Source organism: Lathyrus oleraceus, chromosome 5 (genome assembly GCF_024323335.1).
Source record: "Lathyrus oleraceus cultivar Zhongwan6 chromosome 5, CAAS_Psat_ZW6_1.0, whole genome shotgun sequence".
NCBI lineage: Eukaryota > Viridiplantae > Streptophyta > Magnoliopsida > Fabales > Fabaceae > Lathyrus > Lathyrus oleraceus.
In genome coordinates this window covers 76,855,913-76,866,977 of record NC_066583.1, presented here as the reverse complement: position 1 = coordinate 76,866,977, position 11,065 = coordinate 76,855,913, and positions in this window count along the sequence as shown.

Here is an 11,065-nt window from a genome sequence, read left to right as displayed (position 1 = left end):
TCCCTCTCACACTGACATCACCATCTCTCTGCACCTAAACGTCCCCCTCCTACCGCACACCATCACGTGACCCTTTTCTCTCTGATCTAACACCGCACAACCTTCCTCCACAAACCTCCAGAAGCACCCTTCTTTGTCTTCCATCCTCCGCCGCTCGCCGGAAAATCAAAGGCCGAAAACCACAACCAATCTCCTCCGTCTACACTTAACCCCTCACCACCTCAAAACAAACTACAACCACCACAAAGTCAACTTCGTCGTCATAACACTACAACCGACCTTCATGCGACAACCTCCGGTGAAATCTTTTCCTTCCGCCGCAAACCCTCTTCGTCATCGCCGTTCATCGCCGCGACCTCATCCACCTTCATACCGCTGACAACAAAACACCACACATCCACCCTTGATTCCGTCGCCCTCTATCCCCTCCATCCACCATCACCAATATCGAACCCACTGATCTATCCAACGTTTCTCCGTTTCATCAACTGACTCGCAACCAACCTTTTGCGAGTTGTCACTCTTGGTTGTTATTTAGATATTTAATCTGGTTTACAAGTTGGTTTCTATTTTGCAGAACAAATCGCTACGCCGATTTAAGTATCAAAAAGTTTAAGGGGCGAAAATCGAAGCGGAGATATGCGAGTTGGGACCAAAGTCGTGGATTGACTTGGGAACCCATCGCCTGCTTCGACAGTCAAAAGCCAGCAAGCAACGATCTCGTGTCGACATTCCATTTCAGCGGCACCAAATCGACAACGTTTACAGTAACGACGTTTGAATTCCATGATTGAGTTATTAAGATCGTTGGTTAAATGTTTGATTTTATGCGAATTTGGACTCAGGACATTGCTGTTGTTTCATGTTGTGGCCATGGATACCGTTATAAATTCGTAAATGTTATGCTCTTGAAATGTTCCTGTCTTAAATTTTTGGGATTGTTGCTGTTGTATAATAGACCATATGGTTGCTCATAAGTTTTGTTCACTGAAAGAAATTCATATACGAAAGTAAACCCATGGTATTGTCGATGAAAAGTGTCGGTTATGTTATCAAAAATCTAGAAAGTTTATAATAATGGCACGAGTTTTGATTATTATTGACGAGATTACTATTTTTTCAGTCTTTAGGACGGTGGTTGTTATTTTGGAGTTATTGTTATTTTGAAATTAAAATCTAAATGCAAAGTTATCATGAGGATATAGGTTATGTTAATTCGAGATTCATAGATTAAGCCTCCATTACATATTATTATTCTTGGAATAGATTTAAAGTGTGAGGCACTGGTTGCTAGAATAGGTAACCATGTCATCCATATGATTTGTAAATATTGTAAACAAGCTCTCAATTTTTTATTTAAACTATATTTTCAATTAAGAATTTATTTGGAGTGGTTCATGTTGACAATTAATTTTGATTATATTAGGTGTTCGATTTAATCAAATAGACTTGATAATTAATTTTGGTTATATTAATTAAATGGTTCATTATTTTTTTTTATTATTAAAATTTCTATATTGATCACTATGGAAATTTCAAATCATTTTTTTTAACAACTATATTTTTAAAAGAATGTTTACATATAATTTAAATTTGGGATGAAAAGAATATGTCCGCTTCACTATTTCTCAATTATTCGAACGATTGGCGTACGTCACATTGCTCGAATTTTGTCACCCGATTAAACCTTAATCATACAATTTCAAAACAATTTTTTAAAATTAATTATAATTTCTAATTTCTAATTATTTTAAAACCATAATTATACAAGTTCAAATCATTTCTTTCCAATTAACACAACTTCTAAAACATTCTAAATTCTAAAATTCCGAGGACAAAAGGATGGGAGACGTTCGCCTCACTATCTTCCGATTATTCGAATAATTCGCGTACGCCATATTGATCGAATTCTCGTCGTCAAATTAAAATGCAATCAAATAAATTCAAGTCACCTTTTATATCAACCACAATTTCACAAAATAAACTTTAACTTAAATTTCAATTGAACGAATGAGAGGCGTTCACCTCACCATCCTTTGATTATTTGAACGAGTGGCCCACGCCACATTGCTCAAATCATTCAAAACCTACCAATTCAAATTCAAAATTATTTTCGTATACAACACCTAAAAACATATCTTTATAAATTAAACTTTGGATGATAAAAGATGGGAGGCGTTCGCCTCACCATCCCTCGATTATTTGAATAATTGACGCTCGCCATATTGCTCAAATTATTGACTTCCGATTAATACATTTTAATTAAACTTGGATAAAGGAATAAGTGGCGCACGCCTCATTATTCTTTGAATAAGCAAGTAGGAGGCGTACGCCTCACTACCGTGCATATTCGACATCCGCAAACAAACTTTCAAAAATAATTTGAATGAAAAAGGGAGTAGAAGGCGGTCGCCTTGTTATTCCTCGAAAGAATTGAACGATTGATGTGCACCACATTGCTCAATCTTTCGTCGTTTTTCAAAAAACATCTCAAACACATTAAACCTAACTTCTCGCCTCGTGCGATCGAAACCAACTAATCAAACATCAAACACATCAATTCAACTTGTCACCCCCGTGTGACCAAAACCCTTTTCAAAAGAACATTGTCAATCCTTTCTAATACGCACAACAAACTAGTGTTGGAGCCTCCACCGAGAGTAGACAAGCCGATATTTAGCCGTTAGAATGCCGACCTACACAGTCGTTCATCAAACAAAACACACCAAATATTCGTAGTAGCCCAAACTATGAATGCTCTGATTTCCTTATTGCACCATAAGGATACGTAGGCAGGAGATTGTTGTATCTTCACGAGCACACTAATAAAAAACCTCCCCTTTCCCCTTTTGAGGTTGCTATCCATATCTTTTCAATATTTTAAATTACTCGAAGAAAGCGAATAACATTCAACTAACAGTCAAATAGCAAATTAGACTAAAAGGTTCCCGTTGAGTACAACGGACGTGAGGGGTGCTAATACCTTCCCCTTGCGTAATCGACTCCCGAACCCGAGTATGGTTGTGATGGCCATTATTCTATTTTCTTAAAGGTTTTATCGATATTTTCCTATTCCTTCATTGGAATAAATAAAGTTCGGTGGCGACTCTGTTTGAACAATTTTTTCCGCGTCCATCGCGAGGGATCGCATTTTTTTCGAGGTGCGACAGACTGGCGACTCTGCTGGGGAATTGCTCTAAGCAAGAGGGAGTTTAGCCTAGTTTAGTCTGATTTTGCTATGACTGTTAGAAGATGTTCTTATCTTCCGTGCTTGTTTCTCTGTATTTTATTATGTTGCTTGTATGTAATGTGTTTTGATACTTTGATATGGGGCTGGATGTATGCTGTGAGATAAGCTTCATACCCGAGCTTCGAGAAAAACTTAGAACCTGAAGTTGTGTAGTATCGAACCGAGGGGTGTACACCTCATTGGGACAATACAAAGACTCCACCTTGAGTAGATCTATTTGGAGTTTCCATCACAATATGGCTAGCCCATTATTGTGGGGAGGTTCTAAATATGATCCGTGACTCTAGGGACCTCGCCTTAAACCCAGGTTTTATTTTCATGATTGGCGATTATGTAGTATTGAACCGAATGGGTCTACACCCTGTTCGAACAATATGAGAATCCCACTTAGATTAGATTGTTTTAGAATTCCCATCGCGATATGGCCATCCCACCATTGCGAGGAAGTTTTGAACCTGATCCGTGAGTCTAAGTTCCTTCCTTGAATACATAACTTTAGAACCTACCTTTGGGAATTTCTAGTAATCAGAGAAGCCTGGGATTTTTCCTTTTATCCTGATGTACACAACGCGTGAATGATCTTGAGTATTTATATTCCTTTGCGAAAAAATCATGGCAGAACTTCATGCATTCTCATATCATCAACATGCATTGCATCTCATTGACAGAAACAAAAACTTACACCATATTCTACCCTTTGTCCAGAGTGTTGCTTAGTTTGGATCACCATCGCTTAGCATCCTTGAAGTAACTAACCTTGATGGTAATCCTGCCCATCCTAGAGGAGGACCCATCCTTATTCATGTTCCTATGGTCAACATGAACCCCCATGAGTATTCTGCTACATCTGCTTGACATGGATCCATGATGGGTGATGAAGATCCATATGACGCTTTCTTCATGCCATAACCCGCCAAACCTGTTGTTGGAGGTCTCCTAGACCCAGCTATAGAGAGACTACATGCTTTAGAGGAAAAATTCAAGTCTTTGGAGGTTCACACTACTCCTGGTTTGGATGTTGTTGATATGTGCTTGGTGCCAGGTCTGGTGATTCCCCAAAAATTCAAAGTCCCGGACTTTGACAAGTACAAAGGGATCAGCTGCCCGAGAACTCACCTCAGAGCTTATTGCCGCAAGATGGCTTCCCACATCAGTAATGATCAACTCCTGATTCATTACTTCCAAGATAGTCTCAGTGGGGCATCCTTGGAGTGGTATATGCAATTAGAAAGAGGTCAGGTTTAGTCATGGAGTGACCTTGCTAAAGCCTTCCTTAGGCATTATCAGTACAACACTGATATAGAACCCAATCGCACACAGCTGCAAGACATGACTCAACGCAACAATGATTCATTCAAAGAATACGCCCAGCGTTGGAGAGAGCTAGCAGCTCGTGTCCAACCTCCTCTCCTTGACAAAGAGCTAATTGATATGTTTATGGGAACTCTGCGTACCTAATACATGGAAAAGATGGTAGGATCCAACTTCCTAACTTTTGCTGAGGTTGTCTCCGTAGGAGAACGAATTGAAAGCCAGATCAGGAAAGGAAAGCTACCTTACGCCGCTAATGCTTCGGGTGGGATGAAGAAACCATATCCCAATCCCCCAAAGAAGCCAAAAGGGCATACCAATGCCATAATGGGAGGGGGGATATAGGACACGTCCATATGTTCCTATGCCTTACCATCAGGTTTCCGCTGTCATACCAACGCCATATCAGCCACCATATCAGCAACCGCATCAACAACAATATCAACAGCCTTATCAACAACCAGCTTATCAACAACCACATCAGAATCAACAGTAACGTGCCCCACAACAACCTCAACCAAATCAGCAAAGGGCAAGGAGGCCAAAAAGACATTTCGATCCTTTGCCAGTACCATACAGAAAAATCCTCCCCTACCTGCTAAAGGATGGGTCAATTGTTTTGAAGGATCTAACACCTGCAACTCCACCCTATCCACCAGGCTACGACGCCAATGCTCACTGCGAGTATCATATGGGTGCCCCAGGGCACACAGTGGAGAATTGCAAGGCTTTCAAACACAAAGTCTATGACCTGATTGACAGTAAGGCAGTTACTTTCACGCCAGTTAGGCCAAACGTTGCAACAAACCCCATGCCGGCGCATGCAGAGTAGAGTGAAGCTCGAATATAAAGCTTCCCATCAGCCTGAACAAGCAGAGCAATTCCACACAAAGAATCAAGAAGATGAAGGCCTGTTTCTTCAAATGAAGGCAATCATTATGCCATTTTTACCATTTCGCACTTTTGTAATTTATTCTTGTTTGTTTAAGTACTGTATGCTTTAAACATTGTTATTTGCATTTAGTCTTATTAATGGGATGATTATGCATGCTTTGAATCAATCTTTCATATTCACTCGTATTATCACACTTGCAAATCACGAACACATAATTTTCCATCTCACCTTCTTTATCACACTATTGTTAGCAAATGTTGGAAGGAGGATGACGAAAATGAAATACCCATAATTGCTGATTGTATGCTTTCGGATAAAATCCTACTAATGATGTACAAGCATTGTTTCAAATCCCCAAACACCGAAGATAAGGAGTTAATTCCTAGTCAACCATTTCGAGCCTAGAAGTAAAAGTTTCTTTCGGATCTATAAACCCTTACGCTTAACCTGGGGCAGGGTAGTGTTCAGTTGATTTGACTACGCATTCAAATTACAAGATGAAATATCCAATACAAGGATCAACCATATGACATTCTCCGCACAAATCTTGAAGTGTTGAAGGAACAATACAAATCCAAATTTTATGTCGGTTGTTCTTCAATGACCAATGACTCGGCAGTCACAATTTTCAAAAAAAATCAAAGAAAGAGCCCGCTAAGTCAAATACCTTAAAAGGAGACTTAGGCAAAAACTGGGGCAATCCCGATGGATTAAAGCTACAACAAGCGGTCCATGCAAAAGTTAAGGATCAAAGCAAAAATCAAGAGAGACAATGAAAGTCTCCAACAACACAAAAACAAGAATCAATGACCACCATACCCAAATCAAAGGGTCACCAATAGCCATGAAAAGCAAAATAGGACGACTGTCATTTCAAGAGATCTTACACTGCTGAACCCTCGTAAAAGTAAGTGTGTATCGAATTAACTGAATGTAGGATTGAAGATCATCATGAAGAAGGGATGGGTTAAAATAAACTTTGAGCCTTATATCCCTTTATTTCAATAACCGTGAACCAAGCCACGCTACAACCTTCAAAAGACCTAATTGAAGTAGGGTTTATTCTGAAAGCATACTACAACAAGGTTGCGCAAACTGACTCCTTAAGATTTGCTAAAATTCTATTCTCACTACATCACTCACACGCTAGCTAAATCAGCATCGTGTTTGGACTCATGGTCCACTCGTCACACATTACCACGAAACTTCCAAAATGAATGATTGTTTTTAAAAACTTGCATAACTGTTGCATTAAAATCACCATTTCTTGGATAACAATTCTTAATTGTCAATCTGTACTTGACATCGAGAAAGTTCCAACAAGGGGCAATTCAAGAGGCACTTGATCGTTGGTACCAATCCGAAACAAGACCATCTCATAATCCTATGAATCAGGGGCATGCCATCTTTTGATTATGTTGACTTAAGAAACGGTCAGTATAAGAACAAATCTCTAAGCATCGGTTGATCAGGGAGGAAAAACACTTCAATACTCAGTACGTTTGGGACAAGTCTCTCAAAGGCTAATCAGGGGCAGATCGTTGCAAGAATCAGATGTTGGAGAAAACAGACTCAGACCATGTCATGAGATAATCACTCCTAAAGGTTTCCTTTCAAGGAGAATTCTATTCAGATACCCTACAGATTAGGGCAAGACAAGTTGCAAGGGGCAAATTCCTTCATATCTTTAAGTCAGTCAAGCAGACTACGTCAGACACTGGAAACTGCTTGAATTCACAACAAAAACGTCGAAAGTTCATGTTAGTACAACATCATATGTTGACAAGATTCCTTGGGACACATCAAAGTCATAATCATTATGCGTTGATCACGTCGTTATGCTCAGTTACAGGCTGGCCAAATGCATCAAAAGAAGAAATCGAGATCTTCTCAAAGACAAATACATAATATATTAGCAAGAGATCAAACTTGGGGCACCGAGAGTACTCACACCTGTTGTGTGTTCATTATATCATCAACTACCGAGTGTCGGGAAGTCAGATTCTCCCACCAATCAATGGTCCCACCCATATTGACAGTTACCAAAAAACTCAAAGTCCACCTTGCTGGCACCCACGCAAAAACAAACACAACCAACATTGGTATCCAGAAATACCTCGCCTTTGAAAGGGGGGCCAATTCCAAACAAACCAATCATTCTTTGCATTCAAACATGCATCACATGCATCATATGCATCACCTCATACATAATGCATACATCACATTTATGCATATAACACAAATCAAAATCCAAGGTTTAGTTGTAGGCATCCAGGCCAACCCTCAGTTGAGTCATCACTTCCTCTGAGTGGGTTCCTACCCTATTATCGGGCGTTCCCCATTGAGCTATATCCTTCAACCTTTTGTTGATAAGGCGTTAGCCTCAGCTAAGTCAAACATTGTTTCTTTAAACACTTACCTTGCTTCATGTTGAGCGTCCCTCAATAAGTCGTTTCCTGTAACCTTTTGTTGATAGAAACTACATCTCCCCATAGAATATTTGTTCTGCAACCTTTTGTTGTTGATACCCCAAGCAAGTCTTACCCAATAATGTTCCAATACCACCCAACAAGTCAGGTTTATTGAACTTTGTCAGTAGCCTTACTTTTTTCAAATATTTCTCTCACTATCACCCTTTTGGTGAAAGTCCATTGAGGAATAATAGTAATCATCACTCTGTTTACGATAACCGTTATCCTTTTGGTAATGGTAAATCCTTGACGTTTGTGATCTTACTGTCATCCTTTTGGTGTCGAAGATCCTTGAAGTTTTGGGCCTAACCTTCATCCTTTTGGTGAATGCAGCCTCTTATTAGTAAAAGCTTATTGTCATCCTTTTGGTGGTAACAAGTTTTGTCGTGATCTTACCTTCATCCTTTTGGTGTCGGCGATCCTTGAAGTTTTGAGCCTAACCTTCATCTTTTTGGTGAATGGCGACCTCTTCATTATAACAGATTATCGTCATCCTTTTGGTGTCAGCGATCCTTGTGGTGATAGGGATCCTTATCATTTTGGTTCAACTATCATCCTTTTGGTGATGACGTCCAGTTCAATCTAAATATCATCCTTTTGGTGATAGAGATTATGGAGTTTGGTTTAAGCTATCATCCTTTTGGTGATTGTGACATTTAGAAAACCCAATCTCACTATCATCCTTTTGGTGTCAGCAATATTTGAAGTTATTATAACTTATTATCATCCTTTTGGTGGTAACAAGTTTCGAAGTTATGATCTCACCTTCATCCTTTTAGTGATGGTGATTGTTGATTCATTATCATCCTTTTGGTGATAATGAGTCATGTTGTTTGTAGTACCTTCATCCTTTTGGTAATGGTAATTATCGACTTATTATCATCCTTTTGGTGATAACAAGTTCTGTGGTTCAATCCTACCTTCATCCTTTTGGCGATGGTGATTCGTAAAAGTCATCGACTTATTATCATCCTTTTGGTGGTAACGAGTTTTGTTGTTTAATCCTACCTTCATCCTTTTGGTGACGGTGACCATTTGAGTTATGGACTCATTATCATCCTTTTGGTGATAACAGGTTTTATTTTGATCTTACCCTCATCCTTTTGGCGATGGCGATCATTAAGTTTGTTTCGGCTTATTATCATCCTTTTGGTGATAACAAGTTTTAAAGTTCTGTCCTTATTATCATCCTTTTGGTGATAACAAGTTCTGTTTGTTTGATCTTACTGTCATCCTTTTGGTGTAAGTGATATTTAAGGTTATTGACTTACTATCATCCTTTTGGTGATAACAAGTTCTGTTATTAATAACCATCATCCTTTTGGTGATGGTGATCATTTGAGTTTATTTTGACTTCTTATCATCCTTTTGGTGATGGTGATCATTTGAGTTTATTTTGACTTATTATCATCCTTTTGGTGATAACAAGTTTTGTCTTTTAATTATACCTTCACCCTTTTGGTGATGGTGATTGTTGACTTATTATCATCCTTTTGGTGATAACAAGTTTTGTTATTAGGCCTTACCTTCATCCTATTGGTGATGGTGATCGGTTGAGTTGTGTACTTATTATCATCCTTTTGGTGATAACAAGCTTTGTTGTTTGATTTTACCTTCATCCTTTTGGTGATGGTGATTGTTGACTTATTATCATCCTTTTGGTGATAATAAGTTTTGTTATTAGGCCTTACCTTCATATTTTTGGTGATGGTGACCATTGAAGTTATTGACTTATTATCATCCTTTTGGTGGTAACAAGTTTTGTTTTTGATCTTACCTTCATCCTTTTGGTGATGGTGATCATTTGAGTTGTTGACTTATTATCATCCTTTTGGTGGTAACAAGTTTCGTCTTTAATCTGACCTTCATCCTTTTGGTGAATGGTGGTCGTTGACTTATTATCATCCTTTTGGTGATAACAAGTTTTGAAACTTGTGTTCTTACCTTCATCTTTTTGGTGATGGTTATCAGTTAAGGTGTCGTGACTTGCAAATGTCGGCAACATTAATCTGCGGTTCACGTGGTTTAATTTGACATGCTAAAAATATTTTTACGACTATTTTTGGTCATATGTTGATCAGTCTGAGCAGTTTAAACGGTCATAATTTTTATTTCAAAATCCGACCAAACGCTGTATTTTTCCGAGTCATTTATTTCGCGCTGATTATTTTGACGTGTTCATTTTATTTTTTCGAGCATTTTGGTGCCCGACTTTTATTTTTTTTAGTCTATTTATTTTTATATTGGGTCTAGAATAAATAAATAGGTTAATTAGTTTTTATTTTAATTTTAACTATTTTAATTATTTAACTTTATTCAGTTTTTAATTTAATATTGGGTTTCAAAATAAACTTAGGCCCATTATCATTAACCTAATTTGTTCCTATATATATTTACTAGCATGACTGATAGAGAGAGGCCGAAAGACAGAACAAAAAAGAGAAACTGAGAGTGGCTGATCTATACTATCGTACACACAGTTTGGTAATAGTTTATATATGATATATACTTTATCTATTTTGTTGATATATTTGTTACTGTGTTTCAAATACATGTTCATATGTGTGACTGTGTTATGTATTCCAGATACATGCGGTTTGGTTAAATATATATATATATATATATATATATATATATATATATATATATATATCTATTTTATGTTATAATTTGATTATGTTTTCGGATCGGATCGTGTCAATACGCCGTTTTCACATATACGTGTATGAGGCGTGACATTTGTGTTATCCGATCCAGTTGCGATGATCGCAATTTTGCGCTAGCAACGCCGTTGTTTTTTTTTAATTCATATTTTTTTTTATATACATATATTTAGATCTGCACATTTTTTTCATAACTAACTACCCTGATTTTTCCTAAACCCTGACAATTTCGCCACAAACTCTAAATTTCAAACCTAAAACTTTAACCGTGTTGTTTCCTCTAAACCATAAACCTAAACCTTAACAAACCTTATTATTATTTCCTATTTTCGCTCATATTTATGTTATTCATACACTGTAACTGCTTCGCCCTTGTAATATTTTAAGTTTTAACTTGTAATATTTTCAGTTTTACTTTTCGCCATCTTTATTATGTAACTGCACCAAAGCGTTGTAATAATTAGGATTTTATTTT